Below are 20,543 nucleotides of genomic sequence, written 5' to 3' on the forward strand. Positions count from 1 at the left end.
GGTCAGTAAAGTCAGTTTCCTCCACTGAGAAGACCCTCGGAGACTAAGAGACAGTACAAGCCACTCCAAACTGTTGACACCCGGTTTGATTCAGGGTCACTGACGCACAGGATCCGCGACGCTCTGCAGCTCTTCTTCCCCAGCCAGACTCAGCCCCCAACCGACCTCAATCCCCAGCTTTTCCTGAGGGGCACGGTGCTGCGGTTACGGGGTAGTTATCCAAAGTGGCACCAGCTGTGGGCCAGTCCCTTCCACCAATTATCTCAAGTGGGGCCTTCTGTGCACCGCTTCCGGGCAGGGCAGAAGCAGCCTCCCCTCCTTCGGGTCCGGGCAGGCGTTCGCCTCCCCGGGCTGGGAACACTGAGCATCCCACCCCCTCCCCCCCCCAACCCCGTGGCCGTGTCCTGCGGGCGTGAACAAGATGGAGTCAGCGAGGTCAGCACTCGTGCATTCGGCTACGTAGCTCCCCGCGGCGAGGAGCGTGCTCTCGCGATCTGTACTTGCGGAGCCCTGGTCTTCCTCAGCTGTACCTACTCACTGATTTCAGGGAAAATGGACTTTTTCATGATTACTGACCTAGGAGGCAGGCCTCAGAGGGCCAGAAGCTTCTGGGCCGCTCTGTGTCCGGCTCCCGGGCGTGGAGGGGGAAGCAGACAAGAAGAGCGCATTCCCCGCGGCGGCCTGGAAATCCGACCCCGACCTCCCGACTCCGCCCGCGCCTCCCTGGATAAGCCCGCGCCCTCTCGCGGAAAGACGCTGTCCCCGCGGAAAGGTCCGGCCCCTCCCCGCCTGGAAACCGCGCCTCGCCCCCTTCTGGGAACCCCTTCCTGGGGCAAATGGGTAGATGAACTAAGCTTTTTATTTTTTATTTATTATTATTTTTAAAGATTTTATTTGCTTATTTGACAGACAGAGATCACAAGTAGAGAGGCCGGCAGAGAGAGGGGGAAGCAGGCTCCCCACCGAGCAGAGAGCCCGATGCAGACAGAACTCGATCTCAGGACCCTGAGATCATGACCTGAGCCGAAGGCAGCAGCTTAACCCACTGAGCCACCCAGGCGCCCTGAACTAAGCTTTTTGAAACACCTAATGCCCTATATTGTTTTGTTCCTGATAATACGTACTTGTGTTAGCAAATACAGCAAACTCTGCAACCATAAGATAAAAAAAAAATCACCATCCCATCTTCGGCCAAGACACTGTTGATATTTTGGTGTTTTTTTGGTTTTGTTATCTTTAACGACTCTATTTATTTATTTGAGAGACGTTGACAGAGATAGCAAGAGAGAACACAGCCAGGGAGGAGAGGGAGATGCAGTCTCCTCCGCCGAGCAGGGAGCCCCAGGACCCTGGGATACTGACCTGAGCGGAAGGCAGACACTTAATGACAGCCACCCAGGCTCTGCTCTTGTTGTTTAATATATGAGCTACGTAAAGAATCCACATAAGGATAGATACACGGGCGCCTGGGTAGCTCAGTTGGTTAAGACTCAGTCTCTTGGTTTCTGCTCAGGTCATGATCCCAAGGTCCCGAGATCAGCCTTGCATGGGCTCCCTGCTCAGCAAAGAGTCTGCTTACATTTTCTTTCTCTCTCTCTCTGTCCCTTCCCCCTACTTGTGCACTCCTCTCTAATAAAACAAATAAATAAATCTTTTTAAAAAACGATATATATATATAGTATGGGTGTTAAATATTTAACAGGTCTCTTTTGCACATAGATGTACTCCTCTTGATACCGGTGTGTCTAAACCTTATGCCTTCAAGTCTTTGTGTCCCTCTTAGCCTGCTCTCCTTTTGTTTCCTTCAACCCATCACCTTTAACCTTTTTTGCAGTCTTCTTATCTCTTATATTTATTGTCTCTCCCTTACACCCTCAGTGTAAGCTCCCGGAAGACAGGACCCTGTGATTTTGTTCAATGATGGATCCCAAATGCCTAGAGCAGTACCACACACATAGTAGGTACTTTATAAACCTTTGTGGAGGATGGTTCAGGATACATCTTCTAATTTTTATTACTGAAAATCTGTTGTAAATGTATCTGATAAACAAAATTTATCATGTTTCATTCTATAGCTATATCAAGACTTATTTCATCAGTCCCCTGCTGTAAGTCATTAGGGTGATAAAGTTTTCCATCATGGTAAACAGTATTTTTTTTAAAAGATTTTTAAAATTTATTTGACAGAGACACAGCAAAGAGAGGGAACACAAACAGGGGGAGTGGGAGAGGGAGAAGCAAGCCTCCCGCTGAGCCCGGACTCCCCCCCCAACCCCCGCCATGTGGTGCTTCATCCCAGAACCCTGGGATCATGACCTGGGCCAAAGGCAGATGCTTAACTACTGAGCCACCCAGGTGCCCTGGTAAGTAATATTTTGATAGACCTCTTTGCACTCAAATCTCTTTTCATATTTCTTATTATTTTCTTAGACTACATTTTCAGAAGGTTAATTTCTGGGTTGTAAGGTGGTAATATTTAACATTTTCCCGATGGCAATACCAAGTTAATTTACACCATGCTTGCACTATATGATAATATACATTCAGCCTCCCCCAAATCATGATAGGAGGAATTTGAGATATATTGGATATATCCTCTTCTCAGTCTTGGCTAACTTCCAAGCAAAAAAATGTCTCATTTTACTTTGCATGTCTTTGATTTTTAGAGAAGTTATAAAGACTGTCACAGGTATTATCCATTTGGTTTGTTTTCTCCCCATGATACGTCAGTTTATGAATTTGCCCAGTTATGGGGGGGGGGTTGTTTTCTTGCTGAACCACGTAAGAGCTTTGTATTTAATACTGATAATAATGCCTTTGTCTTTAGGTAGTACCCTTTGTTGTATTTGTCACTCACATTTTGCCCAGATTGTTGTTTCACTTTTTTAAAATTAACATATAAGGTATTATTTGTTTCACGGGTGCTGGTCTGTGATTCATCAGTCTTACACAAATCAAGCACTCACCATAGCACAGTGTCCTTCACCCAACCACCCCATCCCTCCAACCCCCTTCCCTTCAGCAATCCTCAGTTTGTTTCCTGAGACTAAGAGTCTCTTATGTTTCATCTCCGTCTCTGGTTTCATCTTGTTTCATTTTTCCCTCCCTTCCCCTGTGATCTTCTATCTTGTTTCTCAAATTCCTCCTATCAGTGAGATCATATGAAAATCGTCTTTCTCTGATTGACTTATTTCACTCAGCATAATACTCTCTAGTTCCATCCACATTATTGTGTTGTTTCATTTTTAATTATGGCTTTAAGAAAACTTGAGGGGTGGGGCACCTGGGTGGCTCAGTGGATTAAGCCGCTGCCTTCGGCTCAGGTCATGATCTCAGTGTCCTGGGATCGAGCCCCGCCTCAGGCTCTTTGCTCAGCGGGAGCCTGCTTCTCTCTCTCTCTGCCTGACTCTCCGACAACTTGTGATCTCTCTCTCTGTCAAATAAATAAATAAAATCTTAAAAAAAAAAAAAAGAAAGAAAAAAAAGTAAACTTGAGGGGTTAAAAAGTCCTTTTTGGTGCTCAGGTCTATCAGCCTTTTTATTTGGCATATACTGAGCTGCTTTTGTGCTTTGAAAGTTTGTTCTAAATGTGGAGAAAGTTCTTTCATGGTTGCAGTTTTTTAATTCTAACATTGATTGCGGTATATGGTATAAGGTGGCTACCTCAGCCTATTCTCCCCCCCAAATGATTAAGATTCCAATAATATGCACTAAAGAATGACTTTCTGATAGATTTTAATTATTTATTTATAAAGTGCTTAAGTGTATTAAGATTTATTTGCTAGTGTGTTAGAGCATTAGTACTATACCCTAGTACTAATTGAGTATTGTAGCATTATACTTTTAAACTTTTTTTCAAATTTCTTATCTTTTTTTTTTTAGATTTTATTTATTTATTTATTAGAGAGCGCAAGCATGAGCAGGGAGAGGGGCAGAGGGAGAAGCAGACTCCTAGCCTAGCAGAGAGCCCAACATGGGGCTCATCCCAGGACCCCGAGATCATGACCTGAGGTGAAGGCAGACACCCAGCTGACTGAGCCACCCAGGTGCCCCTCTCCTCATCTTTCAAGAATATTTTTATCTACTCTCCATTTCCCAAAATTTTGATAAACGAAGGAGGTGATTCAATTTGATATTCTTTTACACATACTTCTAAACGTGTGGGCTTACTGATACTTCCCAGCTTCACTGCACTGTGCAAGTCACAGCTCAGTGACTTTATTGTCTCCTTTATAGATTTTTTTAAAGATTATTTATTTATTTATTTGACAGAGAGAGAGATCACAAGTAGGCAGAGAGGCAGGCAGAGAGAGGAAAGGAGGAAGCAGGCTCCCTGCTGAGCAGAGAGCCCGATGCGGGACTCGATCCCAGGATCCCAGGACCCTGAGATCATGACCTGAGCCGAAGGCAGCGGCTTAACCCACTGAGCCACCTAGGCACCCTCCTTTTTAGATTAAAAAATTTATTTATTTGTTAGAGAGAGCAAACAAGTGAGCACAGGCAGAGGCAGAAGGAGAAGGAGGCTCCCCGCCGAGCAAGTAGCCTGATGTGGGACTCGATCCCAGAACGCTGGGATCATGACCTAAGCCAAAGGCAGCGGCTTAACTGACTGAACCACCCAGACATCCCTATTGTCTTCTTTTTAAAGATGGGGAAGCAAAGGTGAAGTGATGTCAGGCTGTAGCTCCAGGAGAGTCCTCCTGAGCTACTGGAGACTGAAGGGTGGGTGGGCAGGTGGGAGAGTCCACCTTCCTAAGCCCCAGGTGTGCCTGTGGCTGTGGGAGGTGCTATGAGCTTGGACACAGCCTCATGGATTCCCAGAGTCAAATCCTCAAGGGAGGTCATTTCTCTTCATTTTCTCTTTTTTTCACAGAGGTTTGGATAAAACTTCCAAACACATTTGCAAAACCTGAGAACAAATCAGAAAATTTCACATAAAAATATAAATTGCCAACTTTATCTGAAAAGAAAATCAGAGAGTGGAGGTGTTCCCACCTGGCAAAAATCTAGGGGCTCAGCCCCTTTCAGATGATTTATGTGTTCCCTGGCTCATTTATGTGTTATTTCCTTGCCTGGCCTCGTAGGCCTCTGAGGGGACACTCCCAGAGTGTGTGCTAGGTGTGTCTGATACCAGACATGAAAGTCACATACTGTATGATTTCATGTATAGGAAATACCTACCACAGGCAGTTCCAAGGGGAGAGAAAGTGGGTTAGTGGTTGTCTAGGGCTGGGGTTGGCAAGTAGGGGAAAATAAAGGGTGACTGCTAATGAATATGTGGTTTCTTCTTGGAGGAATGAAAATGTTCTAGGGTGCCTGGGTGGCTCAGTCACCTAAGCATCTGCCTTCCGCTCAGGCATGATATCAGGGTCCTGGGATTGAGTTCTGCATTCTCCTTCTGCCTGGGACACCACACCCCGACTTGTGCTCTGTCTCTCTATCTCTCTCTGTGTCACTCTCTCAAATAAATAAAATCTTTAAAAAAAATTCTAAAATTGATTATAGTTGTACAACTCTCTGAATATGCTAAAAAAAATCATTGAGTTGTGTATTTGTGAACTAAATCTCAATAAAGCTTTTATATTAAAAACCAAATTTGAGGGGGAAAAAAAGAAAAGCAGAGAATTACATAATTACATAATATACCCCTTAAGACAGGGGTTAAAACTATAGTAAAAAATCACAAAGGAAGGATAAACCGTAAAGTAAAAATAAGTTGTTACCTATGGGGAAAAAAAAGGGATGGGGCAAAGGGCCTGGGACAGAAGCTAGAATTCTCTGAACAGACTTTGTAGATTTGGCTTTGGAACCATGAAAATGGTAAGTATAGAACATTTAAAAAAATTTTTAAAAAAATTAAAAAAATCCTTAAACAATTAAAAGCAACATGAACTTTGTGTCAGTTATAGTTCTAGAAAGCTCTCTTTCTAGAACTGATTTTAAAATAGTTATTCGAGTACATCCCTAAAATCAAAAAGAACTTCAAGAATATCTTAAATTTTCCAGTAATCATATTGTTAGTGATAGCATGGGTATTACTCCAGTAATCATATTGTTAGTGATAGCATGGGTACTCTTTTTTTTATTTTAAAGATTTTATTTATTTACTCGACAGAGAGAGATCACAAGTAGATGGAGAGAGAGGCAGGCAGAGAGAGAGAGAAGGAAGCAGGCTCCCTGCTGAGCAGAGAGCCCAATATGGGACTCGATCCCAGGACCCCGAGATCATGACCGGAGCCGAAGGCAGCGGCTTAACCCACTGAGCCACCCAGGCGCCCAGCATGGGTACTCTTATCTCAAGACTGCGGGATGTATATTGTGGGAAAGAGTAAAAGAGTGTGTTGAGAAGTGGGGTTTTTAGCATGAGAGAAAGGAGGTGGAAATGAAGATATAGTTAAATAATAACCTTACAGTTTTGTATTGGAATTGGAAGTATCAATATCAACCCATAATGTGTTTTATTTATCCATATTTATTAATCTGCACATTGATGAATCATCTTTATCATCTCTCTCTCTCTGATATTGTGATTTATAATAAGAAATATATATTTGGTCTTCATCCCCATTTCTGGCACAAAGCTCCTAAAGCCCGTGAGAGAAGTTGTCTTATATTATGTTAATGGAGTGACTTTTGGACCCCACCTATGGCTGGGGGCCAAGGGAACCAATCTTGTGACTAGGGAGTTGGAACTGTCAGTCCCAGCCCCTGACTTCCTGGAGAGAGGAGAAGGGCTGGGTGGTTGAGTCAATTGCCAGTGACCAATGATTTAATCAGTTATGCCAGTGGAAGGAAGCCTCCATAAAACCCCCAAAGGATGGGGGCCAGAGAGCTTCTGGGTTGGTGAATGTGGAGAGGTGGGGGGAATGGTATATTCTGAGAGGCTGTGGAAGCTCCCTGCCCATTCCCCAAACCTCTTTTTTGTATCTTTCCCATCTGGCGGTTCCTGAGTTACATCCTTTCACGATAAACTGGTGATTGAATAAGTAGAATGTTTCTCTAAGTTCTGTGAGATGCTGTAGCAAATTAATTGAACCCACGGAGAGGGTAATTTGAACCTCTGACCTATAGCCCATTGGAACCATATAGGTTGGTCAGGAGGTGATAACCTGGGCTTGTGAATGGCATCGAAGTGTGTGTGTGTGTGTGTATGTGTGTGTATGTGTATGGGGAAGGGAGACAATCTTATGGGACTGAGCCCTTAGTCTGACGCTATCTTCAGATGGGTGGCATCTGAATTGACTTGAATTGTGTGACACTCAGTTGGTGTTGGTAGGGAATTGCTTGGTGTGGGGAATAATCCCACACATTCGGTGACTGGAAGTGTCAGGAGTGAAGTGTTTCATGTGAGTAGTAAAGGAGACACACAGGAAACAAAGATATAATAAAGAATTGGATTTTCTCCACACAGCTGGAAAACTGAATCCTTGCGCTATCATCTGTCATCTGTCACCTATCTCTATCTTTGTATATTGTCCTAGTTCTGATCACCAAAAAGGCTTGTCTGTATAAAGGGCTAAAACAAATTATTTCTCCTTCTCCATGGAGTTTACTTTCTATAGCTGTTCTCCTGGGAATCTGATAAGAGTGGAATGTCAGCTGCGTTACTAGGCAGCATTGCTTGTGGTAAAAATGGTGCACTGTATCTGGACTGTGAGGACAGTGAATGAATTAGGAAGCCCTCATGCGAAGCTATGGTTTGGGAGAATCATGACTTGGAACTGGACATGTCTCTTGTCAGGGCACAGGAGTAAGCTAGTTCCATAGAATTGTTACTAGTGATATTGGCTCCTAACTGGGATAAGAGGTTTTTTTTCATTGTTTCTCTGAAACTGAAGCTTAATTGGGCATCCTGCACTTGAGCTGGCAATCCCATGGTAGAAACAGGGGTGGGGGTGTTGGTTTGCAAACTGGCCCCTATCCCCGGAGGGCAAGGAGAGACTGAAGAAAGAGGCGGACCCCTCCAGATCAGTAGGTGGCAAGTTTAATCAGCAGGGGAACTTACTTATGAGGCTGCTCTTGTGTGGCTAGCAGCAAGATGAACAGATCTCTGCCTGCCAGAGCCTTCAAAGTCCTACAGAGGACTTAACTGGGTTCAGTTACATGCACAGCCCAGAGGGTCTCCACAATACCTTACTCTATCAAGGCTATGTCCTTGGAGTAGCTCCCACTGTGGGAGGGGTAGGCAGAAGTGTATATTCCAAGTACTGGGGGTGGGGTTGGAATAGGGGTTGGAGGTAGACTGATGGAGGGGGTGGGTGGTGGTGAGGAGCCTCTCATTTTCCCAGTCTAGCTCATGGGTCAACCATCAGTCGGCGCCCTCTCGATGACCACCTCCAATGGGGGCAGGGCGTGTAGGACCTAGAGAAATGCCCCCCACTGCCTGGCTGGTGTGCTGTGTTTCCTGTCCTTGGATCCTTATTCTAAGTGAAATCAATGCCAAATATGGCCTATTATAGTTATGTGGGTCCAAATGTTTAAAAGAGCCTGAAGAGAATGCCATAGTAGGCACTGTAACCTACAAATGGTGACCAGCTCAGGATCCGTCTCACCCTGAGAACCCAGACTGGACTCTCTACATAATATTTATTTAAAGGAAATGGCTGATTCCATTTGGGACACCAAAAGTACAGGATGAACCTGGCACCGCTTGTCATACTGAAGAACAGGACCACTTGAAGATGACTAAGTTCATGTTGAAGAACTCAGGAGCTTGTATGGAGAAGCTAGGATTTGCTTATGTGAAGAGACAGGGTATAAAGGAGGTGTTGGGTATGTGAGGATTCATTATGTCATTTCCTCTAAATTTGTATTTTTGGAATTGTCCATAATAGAAATCTAAAAATAATAAAATAAGAAGTGACTGCGCCAATTCCTTTTCTCCTCCAGGAATTGTAGAATCATAATTATCATTTAAAATGGCTGCACAGAGTTGAAGTAGTATAAATTATTTATACATCCATCTACCATTTTAAATATATTTTAAAAGACAAGTTATTATTTAGGTTGGGAGTTTGAAAATTTTGAGTGTAAAAAGACCACATAAAAAATTGCAGAGACCTGACATACAATGAAGTTAAATGCATCAGTAACTGAAAAACTAGCTTTAACAAGTGAAGAACCAAGGTTGAGAGAGAATTTCAATTCTGTTTAACAGAATAAACCAGAGGAACCACACTGGCCGTTGTGGGATGCGTGTACCTGTGAACTCCCTATTCTTTTGTCTGGGAGCAGAGATGGGACAAACCAACCACCCTGGGTCCCCAGAAGACCCATTCTATGAGTCTAGAGGTAAGGCACCCTTCCCTGTCTCTGCATATACAGGGCTCTTAGGACAAGTCATCACTCCACCTTGCCACAAGGGGACGCTCTGAGACAATAGCCTAAGGTGAGTTAAGGGACACAGAGAAGGAGGCTCCTTCTTCATGGGAGGAGCCAGGGTTGCTGAGAGTTACTGTTCAAAAACCTCTTCTCAACTGTTCAGGGCCCAGGAGGAAGTTGTGCTGGGACGCGGACGAACAGTGTCTCTGAGCGCCCTCCTCGGGCAGTCTGGATGCTGGCAAGCCCCATGCTGTGGCTCAGCCTGTCCCACGTCACCCAGGTGCCCTGAGCCCATGAGGAACCCCCACCCGCCCACAGTGCCACTTGCTGTCTTTTGAACACTTCCTGTCTCCTTGTAGAACAGGCCCTGGGCCACAGCAGAAGGGGCTCCGTGGTGGAAGGCCTTCTGGACGGTTGCCAGCCTTGAGGTCTACTTGCAGTTACTGGAAAGCAGCTTTAAAAATAGAAATAGCTGTGGTAAAAACTGTGGTCAGAGCCGTCAAACCACAGTAAGGCCAACTTCTCTCTCTTGAAAACTCATTTCTGAGAAGTGGTTCTGTTTCCAGCGGTGGGAAACTCCAGTTCCTAAAGGTGCAGAAGAAGACTGTGGTGGATGATGGCCTCACTTTCTCTGACCCTGGCTGACTTGTCAGCAGGAAACCGATTTCATAGCCAAATTGGGCCCCTTCTGGATTGCAACTGCTGCCTAATACATATCTTTTAAATCAAATTTACTCTTGCTTCACCTCCTTGACTTTTTGGGTAAGAGAAACATACAATTACAGCCATGTTGGCTAGCATTTGCTTCTAGAAAACTTCAACATCTCGTTTTTAGAATGAAAAGAGCTTGACTTTGTATGCCATTCTTCTCCCTGTTAAAACACTTGGATGGCCTACCTTGGGAGCACAGATTACAGAGTAATTATTATTTTGTTCAGCACATATAACAGGGAGGAAGCACAAATGGATAAGGCTGTATCTTATATTTATTTTATTTTTTAAAAAAAGATTTTATCCATTTGAGAGAGAGAGAGAGAGAATGAGAGAGAGCGCATGAGAGGAGGAGAGGGTCAGAGGGAGAAGCAGACTGCCTGCTGAGCAGGGAGCCTGATGTGGGACTTGATCCCAGGACTCCAGGATCACGACCTGAGCCAAAGGCAGTCACCTAACCAACTTCGCCACTCAGGTGCCCAAGACTGTATTTTAGATAAAACAAAGTGTTCCTCTGCCAGGCCTTTGAGGTCTTTTTCCTCTCCTACTGTTTAACAGATGCCACCCCTATTGGGTGGCAAATACTGTGCCTCTCTAAGCCTATGAAGAGAAAATGTGGTCTTATGTGCTCCTTCCCATGACATTGATCACCTGTCATTCTCCTCAAACTCGTCTGGAATCGTTCTCTGCCTACTCTGAAGAAAAGCTCCTCTTGGTCCTCCTAACCTTTTTCTACAGATGTTCTGAAGACATGAAGAGAGACCTGGGTGTGTTCCTTTTTTTTTTTTTTTTTTTTTAGTTCGGTGTCATGGAGAGGAGAACATTTTGTGTATGGCATCCATGGGCTCACATCTCTCATATATACATCTCTCATATTTTCTATAAAATTCAACCAGACAAATATTTATCAAGTGTCTACAGTCAGTAAGAATCTACCAGAAATAAGTTTGGCTGCAAGTGACAGAAAAAAAAAAAAAAAAAACAAAACTAACCTATAGAGGCTTAAAAAGTGAGATTCATTTTTCTCATGTAACAAAAATTCAGGAGACATGCAGCTTCTGGAATTGGTTCAGTGGCTTATTTGAAGAATATTATGTATAACATCTGTGATTGTTTTGCCATTTCCTCACGAGCTCAGGATAACTATTATAGCTCCATATTCATCCATATGAATCTATATTCAAGGCAGGGAGAAGGATGAGGGGCCATGCAAGCACTGTCTGTGCCTTGACATTTGGAAAGACTTTTGCTAACATCACATTGGCAGGACTATGTCCCATGGCCACTTTTAGCAGCAAGGCTAGCTGGAGAAGCAACTATTTAGCTTTTCCCATTCCAAATGTAAGTCCAGGAAAGAAGGAAGTTGGCAGTGGGCACTGGATTAGCCAAACTACAGTGTCTACAATGAGACCCTTCCAACTACATTTGGAAAAGTAAATGGCATCAGAGAAGTCCATCATCCAAACATTAGGAGTTCTGGAGGAGAAAACAGAAAATCAGAAAGGATAGCATCATCAATAAAATGCTTCAACAAAATCTCCCATAACCAAAGGACACCAGTTTCCAGGTTGAAAGGCTCACCTAAGTGCCTAGCACAATGGATGAATATCACATATCATCGTGAAATTTCAGATCTCTGGGGTCAGAGAGAAGATCCTGCTGGCTTCTGGAGAGAGAGGGAAAGCGAGCAAAAGAGAGAGGGAGAGCGAAGAAAAAAACAGTCCACAAAAAAAAAAAAAAAAAAAAAAAAAAAAAAAGGATCAGGAATCCACACTGGAAGTTAAAAGAACATTGGAAGAATGCCTTTAACAATGGAAGCTAGAAGAAAATGGAAAAATGCCTTTAAAACTGAGTGAAAATAATTTACAATCTAGAACTTCATGCCCAAAGTATTAATCAACTGTGAAGGTGAAATAAAGACATTTTCAAATATGCCAGGCTTCTAACTTGTTATTTCTCACGCTCTTCCTCAGAAAGTTGCTGGAGGATGTGTTTCAGCAAAATGAGGGAGAAAACCAAGACAGAAAAAAAGGCAGGGATACAGAAACAGGAGACCCAAGAAGGGTGAAAAGTGAAAGGAATCCAGGATGATACTGAAGGGATATTGCAGGATGACAACTCTGTAGCAGGCACAGGGGGATGACCAGCCTGTGTTTGAGCAAGCCAGAGGCTCTGTAAGACAGTTCCTCAGAAGGCAGAAACTTATAAAATGCCTGATGTGAACACATGTCTCGAGAAGAGATTTAAATAATTGGAGGAGGATTTAAGAATGGATTGCTAAAAAGTTTATAGACCGCTAATAAAAAAAACTAACCAGGCAGGGCACTTGGGTGGCTCAGTTGGTTAAGCTCCTGCCTTCAGCTCAGGTCATGATCCCAGGGACCTGGGATCGAGCCCCACATTGGGCTCCCTGCTCTGTTTCTCCCTCTCCCTGTACCACTCCTACTGCTTGTGCACCTGTGCCTTCTCTCTCTCTCAAAGAGATAAATCTTAAAAAAACCCAAAAACCTAACAAGTTAAAAAAAGACAATTATTAACAAAACAAATGTACAAGAAAGGAAAAATAATCATAATTTGTTACATGGCTCAACTCAGACACACAAAATTATAATAATGTAAAGAATGAATATTGATTTAAACAAAATTATGATATAACTATATCAGGTTGGGTAGGGGAACAGGAATCCAAGAGTGGCAGGAGATGAGAGGGATGAAGGACTTATGTCTTCATGTGTCATGATATGAAGGCAACAGCTATATCCCGAACTGAAAACCAAGAAGTAGTAATCCAGGCATTCTATTTAAAGATACAGAGGCAAATACCAAAAGAATCAACTACAAGAGTTAAAAGAAGTTATATATGGGGCTGGGAAATGGAAGGAGGGAGAAGAAAGACTAGATCTTATTGAGCTATTGGACTCATTAAATCACCATGATGTCTAACTTCAAAACAAAAAAGTAAAAAGAGAAAAAAGAAGTTGATACTCATATAACTCAAGTGGACATTTTTAAAAAAGATTTTTATTTATTTATTTGACAGAGAGAGATCACAAGTAGACAGAGAGGCAGGCAGAGAGAGAGAGGGAAGCAGGCTCCCTGCTGAGCAGAGAGCCCGACGCAGGACTCGATCCCAGGACCCTAAGATCATGACCTGAGCCGACCTGAGCCGAAGGCAGCGGCTTAACCCACTGAGCCACCCAGGCACCCTCAAGTGGACATTCTTAATATAAGGATCTCAAGATTTAAGTAAAATTTCTTTAAAAAATAAGATTTAAGTAAAACCTTACCTGGATCAATTAGCTTAATGGAACACGAATGGAACATGTTATCACGGACGGTTAACTATCAGGTCCCCATTTAATACCATGATTCTCAGCCCTGGCTGCAGGACTCTGGTGGGTCGCACAGGAGAATCACCTGGAGAACTTTTAGAACCTGCTCAAGCCATGTCTCACCTAAGCCAATCAAATGGAATCTCCAGAGCTGGCAGGGGCATCCCTAGGGCTTTTTTTTTTTTTTTTTTTAATTTATGTATTTGACAGAGAGAGATCACAAGTAGGCTGAGAGGCAGGCAGAGAGAGAGGAAGGCAGAGAGAGAGGAAGGGAAGCAGAGAGCCTGATTCGGGGCTTGATCCCAGGACCCCGAGATCATGACCTGAGCCGAAGGCAGAGGCTAAACCCACTGAGCCACCCAGGGGCCCCTCCCTAGGGCTTTTTAAAGCGCTGCAGGTGCTTCTAGGGTGTAGCAAGATTGACAACAACTGGTCTAGTGACCACCTGAGGAACATGTTTGAAAAACTTTCCCTGACATTTCCTTTCAAGGCAGCTCATATAATCCTTCGTCAGTGGCCCACCATCTACCGAAGAATCTGGCTCCACTTGCTGACGAAGGAGGTGATGTGGAAGATGTAAGTGGAGGCTGACATGCATACCCAGCACAGAAGCAGGAGTGGACCGGGCCAGCTAGGCTGCCTGGAGAAGTCAAGGTCAGTGTTGCCTCAGTCCTAGGGTCAGGAGACTGGTGGTCTCCACAGTTTCAATGCCAGATTAGGATTGCAGGGTGCAGATCACAGATTTATTTACTTTCTTATTTTTGCATTTTCAATTCCTCCTGAATATCAAATGCTGGAAGATTTCCTCTTTACCAGGTGGCTGGAGCAAAAGTTCGTCTGTGGCCCCTGAAAACACAAACACGAAGATCGAGCCTTCAAAACTATTTTTAGCAGATGGTAAGTGCACCTGATTACCCATTACAATCCACTCCCTGTGTTTGGGCCGCCAGACCATTTGTTTCATTAGTCTTGAAGGCAGGATGGCTTCATGATTCATCAGGTCTGTTTCCTATTTTTCATTTATTTATTTGTGAGAGAAAAACAGAGAGAGGACACAAGTAGGGGGAGAGGCAGAGGGAAAGAATCTTAAGCAGATGCCCTGCTGAGTGGGGAGCCTGACTTGGGGCTCGATCTCACAACCCTGAGATCTTGACCTGAGCCGAAACCAAGAGTTAGATGCTGAACCGACTGAGCCACCCAGGCGCCCCAGGTGTGCCTCCAATTTCTAAGAACACATTTTACGGACAAGCATTAGATCAGCATCAATGTCCTACTCAGCGTTTTCATAAATTGAATGCAGAAAACACTTGGAGCCAAGATGTGCCAAGATATCTGGGGCTGTATCAAGAAATCAAGGTCATTACCATTGTAATCCAAGTCAACAGCAATGGCCTCAGATCTCTGCTCTTAAGATGTAGTCTTGGCAGTTACGGGGTGCCCTTACCTGAGGCATAGGATGGAAACTTGCTTGAAAGCAAAATAGAGTTCCGTGTTCCTCCAGTATAAACTCCCCCTACTTTCCTCCAGGCCTTGTAGATCTCTCCTGGCATCAGACACGGAGATGTGATAGCAGGGTAATAAGTGCTTTGTGTGCATTATCATCACCGAGGACTCTAGTCAGAACTAAGAGTCCGATATCAAGGTAGAAGGCGCATACTGGGATGGCACTGGGTTAAATACCCACAGGACAAAAGGGACTCTGGAAAAGATGTGACGGAGGGCTGCTGGGAGGCCGCAGAAGAGGAAGGCAGCGCTGGTGCCAGACGGCCCTCCTTCTCGACCTCACCTTTGTCTTTATTCAACCCTCCTATCCCACTCATGCCTGCTGCTTGCCCTCTCATCCTCTCCTGGGGAAAGAACATCGGACCAGGTGGGTTCTGGAGTGTTCCTGCATTCACACATACCTGCGGCCTGGTATGTACATCTGTCTCAGCAAATGGCTCCCACCTGACACTGGGGTCCACGGGGTCAGGGGGCTGGGAAGGGTTCTGCCTTGCAGTCAGAGCACTCTTAGGTGATGAGAACAGCTGTGTCCTCTCTGCCTGCTTTACAAAGCCTGAGGCCTCAACGGGATATTGAGCTCAGGGATGATGGTAAAACATAGCTCTGTGATGTTGGTGTAGAGGGAGACACTGCCTGGTCCGGACGCCGGATCACCTTAGTAAGCCAGTGCTCAAACTCGGAAAGTTGCAGCTGGTAGGTCCTAAGGGCCTCCCTAAGTGTATGTCTAATCAGATGGGGACAGCAGGGCCTTGTTCTGGGTTTTTATAATCTGCGGTCACCAACATTTTCAATTCCTTTGAATTTCACAGGGTATCAGAAGACGTGTGGCTGGGGCGCCTGTGTGGCTCAGTGGGTTAAAGCCTCTGCTTTCGGCTCAGGTCATGATTCCAGGGTCCTGGGATCGAGCCCCACATCAGGCTCTCTGCTCAGCGGGGAGCCTGCTTCCTCCTCTCTCTCTGCCTGCCTCTCTGCCTACTTGTGATCTCTGTCAAATAAATAAATAAAATATTAAAAAAAAAAAAAAAGAAGATGTGTGGCTGAGAAACATGAACAGATACATGTCATTAGCCCCTTGTGCAGAACCGGAACAGCAGCTGAAAGACGGACAAATCAGGACCAAGGCCTCAGGGCACTAGCCGCTGAGTGTGGTGGGTTCCCAGGCGTGGCCATGGCTCTGCGTGGGGCAGAGGGACGATGACGGCAGCTGACCTCCGATCTTGTCTAGGAGAGGTGTCCTGCCCTCCGGCTTCAGGGATGGTACGTCAGGATGGGTGGGGTCTGAGGCAGGCAGGGGACACAGGTCATAGGTTCCATGGTAAAGGCGCAAAGTGTATTTTCCTCAGATTCTCCTTGGTGAGTACTCTCCCTTTCCCTTTGAAACCCTGAGGTTTAAAAGCTGAAGCCGGAGCTCTTCTATGTTGCTGATGAGCATGTTAGTATGACTGCTGTGGAAAACAGTTGGGCAGTTCCTCAAAATATTAAACAGAACTACCACATAACCTGTAATTTCACTCCTAGACATATACCCAAGAGAACTGGGGACGCCTGGGTGGCTCAGTTGGTTGGACGACTGCCTTCGGCTCAGGTCATGATCCCGGAGTCCTGGGATCGAGTCCCGCATCGGGCTCCCAGCTCCATGGGGAGTCTGCTTCGCTCTCTGACCTTCTCCTCACTCATGCTCTCTCTCACTGTCTCTCTCTCAAATAAATAAATAAAATCTTAAAAAAAAAAAAAAAAAAAGAGAGAACTGAAGGTTTGTCCACACATTTTGTAAAAGAATGTTAAAAAAAATTCATGGCAGCATTACTGATAATATCCAAAAAGTATAAACAATCTATGTCCATCAGCAGAAGAATGGATAAACAAAGTCGGGTGTAGCCACACAATGGAGTACTACTCAGCCATAAAAAGGAATATAGTATGGATACATGCTACAATGTGGTTAAATATTGAAAACATGTTAAATGAAGTCAGACACAGAAAACCATTTGTTGTATGATTCAGTTTATATGAAATGTCCATGATAAGCAGATCTGTAGAGACAGAAAGTAGATGTTCTGGTTGCTAGGGGTTGGAGAGGGGGAATTCCATCTCCTTTTTGAGGAGATGGAAAGGTCTGGAATTTGGTAATGGTGCTGATTGCTCACATTGTAAACTAAAAACCACTGGGTTGTACGCTTGACAATGGTTAAAATGGTGACTTTTATCTAAAACTGCATTGCAAAAAATAATGGAAGAACAGAAAAACCTTTAACTTTTTTTTTTTTTTTCTTTGACAGACAGATCACAAGTAGGCAGAGAGGCAGGCAGAGAGAGAGAGAGAGGGAAGCAGGCTCCCCGCTGAGCAGAGAGCCCGATGCGGGACTCGATCCCAGGACCCTGGGATCATGACCTGAGCCGAAGGCAGCGGCTTAACCCACTGAGCCACCCAGGCGCCCAACCTTTAACTTTTTAAAAGATTGCCAACCCCCCCCCCCCACCGCCAGCAGATTTATTTAGTGATGTTTTTAACTTCTAAAACCTTGGGTCATAGGAAGATTTTTAAGTGGCTCATGATTCCTCCAAATCTGAGGTATTAACGTGTACTTCAAAGTTTTATTTTAGATTCCCCTTTGCTGTTGCTTCTTGGAAAGACTCTTTCTGCTGAGTTTGTTTGTTACTTCTTCCATTAAGGTAGTTTTCTAAGTTTGGTGATTCTTGGAAGTTAGCTAAGAGTGACTGATGAGGGTTTAGATCAGTACTTCTTAATTCTGGCTGATGATGGGAATCAGCTGGGAGTAGGCCAACTGCATCAGAATTGAGGGGAAGAGGGAGAGGCACCGAGCGTGGGTACACAGCACCCCCCCCCCAGGTGATTCTGTGTGTTCCAGGAATTGAGAGCTTCTAATCTAGTGTAAGCCACATGTTAGTTCTAGCCAAGCCTGAGTCCATTTCCTGGTAGGCCCTTGTGTCTTACGTGAAAGTGGGGGCCCGGGCATTCTGCCTCAGGTGATTGTGGTGCCTGGGAAACACTCATCATAGGTGATTATCTGGGTCCAAGAATCTTGAATTTAGATTATTGTGTGGGTCCAGAATCCCTGGGTGATTGTGGGGGACCAAGAAAGTCTAATTTAAATGATTAGGGCCCAGGAAAGTCTACCCTAGTTGCTTGTGTATGCCCAGGTAACTCTCGTGATTAGGGAAACTCCTTGATTGTGGGCATCCAGAAAATTCTACCTTAGGTGACCATGGTCCAAATAAATGATACCTTGATTGACTTCAGATGCTCAGGAAACGCTCTTCAATGATTTCGGGGTGCAGGAAACTCTGACTTAGATCATTGTTAGCCTAGGAACTCTACTTCTAGTGATTGTGGACCCAAAAAATCTCTACCTTGGGTTATAGAGGGGGTAAAAGTAATTTTACTATAGGTGTTTCCAGGGCTCTGGAAAGTCTACCTTACGTGATGGTGCAGGGCAGGGAGGCTTTACCTTAGGGAATTGTCCAAGAAAATGTCACCATAACTTAGGTAGAGTTAGGAGACTCCTCTTAGGTGCTGGTGGTGGAGAGAGAAGGAATCTGTTAGGTGATTGTGGGAACCACAAGCATGTAACTTAGGTGATCTAGGAAACCCAGGAAACTCCACCTTAGTTGACTATAAAAGGCACAAGAAATTCTAACTTAGGTGAGTGGGTGGGGGAGGGCAGAAGGAATCTCTCAAATGACTTTGGAGTCCCGAGAAACACTCCTTTGTTGATATCCAGGGCCCCAAAAGCCATAGCTACACGATTGTAGGGGGCCAAGAATGTTACCTTGAGGTGACTTGGGGTGGGGGTGAGAACACTGTCCTAGGGGACTTGGAGAGCCAAAAAGCTCCAGATTACTTGATTGGTGTAAGTGGAACACAATCGTAGATGATTGTGGGCAACCAGGAAAGTTTCCCATAGGTCCCAGGTAACTGGATTATAGGTGATTATTGGGAGTGGAGGGAGGTTATGGGAGACAGGTGTTTGTATATTAGGTGATTGTAGGGGTCAGGAAACTATACAAATGTGTGATTGTGCATGCCAAGAAAACCCTATTTAGTTGATTATGCTGTCCGTGAAACTGTACATTAGGCAATTGCAGGGAAAATGGGTGCATTTGAACTCTACCCTTTGGTGATAAGGGGCCAGGGTCGTTGTTCATCGGTGATTGTGGGTGCCAAGGTGACTTTGCTGACTGTGAGTATGAGAACACTCAAGTGTTCTCTGTATTAGGTTCTGCAGGGGGCCTAGGAGTTCGAGCCTAGGCGATTGCTAGAGACAGATGATCCCAAACTGAGGTGATTGAGAAGACCTGTAAACACTAGTTTTGGTTATTGTAGGTGGCCCAGAAAATGTGGTTTCAGGGATTGTGGGAGCCCCAGGAAATTGAGGTGGAGGTGATGGCGGAGGACAAGGAACACTACCGAAGTTGATGTGGGGTACCAAGTAATTTACTTTAGGTGACTCTGGATGCCCAGGAAACTGAGTTATTTTGAAGTCAGGAAAATCTACTGTAGGTGATTACGTACCATTAATAGAGACTATGTGAATCTGGCATCCCAGGGATCTTCCCCAGGTGGATGTAGGGAGGAGTCCAGGAAACTCTAGCTTTTGTGACTATGGGAGCTGGAATAATCCTCTTTAGGTTGAATGTGAGGGCTAGGATAGTATACGTAAGATGATTGTGTGGGTCTGATATCAGGTACCCTAGATAACAGTAGGGCCCAGGAAACTTTACCATAGGGACAGGGGAAAAGGTTGGTCAGGAAATTCTTCCCTAGGTGATTGTGGGAGACAGGAATATGTGGCTGAGTCACTTCTGGGGTCAGCACATTCCAGATTAAGATGTCTATGGGGAAGCAGAAAAATCTACTTGAGATGATGCTGCACTTCAGAAACTATGGGAGGTTGTCGTGGCTCAGACTCTAGCTAAGATGACTGAGGGTATCCAGGAAAGTCTGATTCGAGGGGTTGTCATGTCCCAAGGACTTCTATCACAGGTGATAGTAAGAGCCAGGAAACTGTACCTTTGGTGATTGCAGGGACCCAGGATATACCTTAGGTGACTGGGGGGCCCTGGAAGTTCTACCTTATATGATTGTGGGTGATCGGGATAATGTACCTCTGTGACCAGGTGATCCCAAATATCTATCCAATGTGTTTGTAGAGTCCCAGGAGTGTCTACGTTGGGTGATTGAAGGTGCCAAGAAAACTCTTATTTTGGGAGCCAGGAATCCATACCTTAGTGATTGTGTGGGGCCTAGGCAATTCTCCCTTAGGTGTTATGGGGCCCTAAGAAACACTACCTTAGAAACCATAGATCTAGAAACTCTGTAGAAATAATTGTAGGGGCCCAGCCAAACTAAACGTTAGGTGATTGGATCCAAGCCAATGCTGCCAGATTGCTTGTGACAGCCCAGGAGACTGTAGCTTTAGGTGATTTTAATGGAGAGCCAGGACATACTTAGCTTAGTGGATAAATTGTTGCGGCCCAGAAAATTCACGTTAGGCAATTGTAGGGGGTTCAGACCACTTTAGCTTTAGGATATTTCATGGGGAGTAGGGGGAGAAGGGTAGCAAACTAGAGATGATTGTAGGTGCCCAGAAAACTTGATATTAGGTCTCTGTGGGAGATAAGGAATAAACCTTGAATTTTTTGCAACATTCTCCC

The 20,543-nt window shown here is 44.7% G+C and overlaps 1 long non-coding RNA gene across 1 annotated transcript; it reads left to right on the top strand.

Moving 5' to 3' along the window:
- Positions 1 to 9,160: 9,160 nt before the first annotated feature.
- Positions 9,161 to 15,779, top strand: LOC101681615. Its single transcript, XR_199664.3, has 5 exons — positions 9,161 to 9,291; positions 13,855 to 14,018; positions 14,181 to 14,261; positions 15,222 to 15,278; positions 15,677 to 15,779. It is a non-coding gene; the product is annotated as an uncharacterized LOC101681615 (long non-coding RNA).
- Positions 15,780 to 20,543: the final 4,764 nt, after the last annotated feature.

The sequence above is a fragment of the Mustela putorius genome, unplaced genomic scaffold, assembly GCF_011764305.1.
Source record: "Mustela putorius furo isolate JIRA1106 unplaced genomic scaffold, ASM1176430v1.1 tig00003898_pilon_pilon_pilon, whole genome shotgun sequence".
NCBI lineage: Eukaryota > Metazoa > Chordata > Mammalia > Carnivora > Mustelidae > Mustela > Mustela putorius.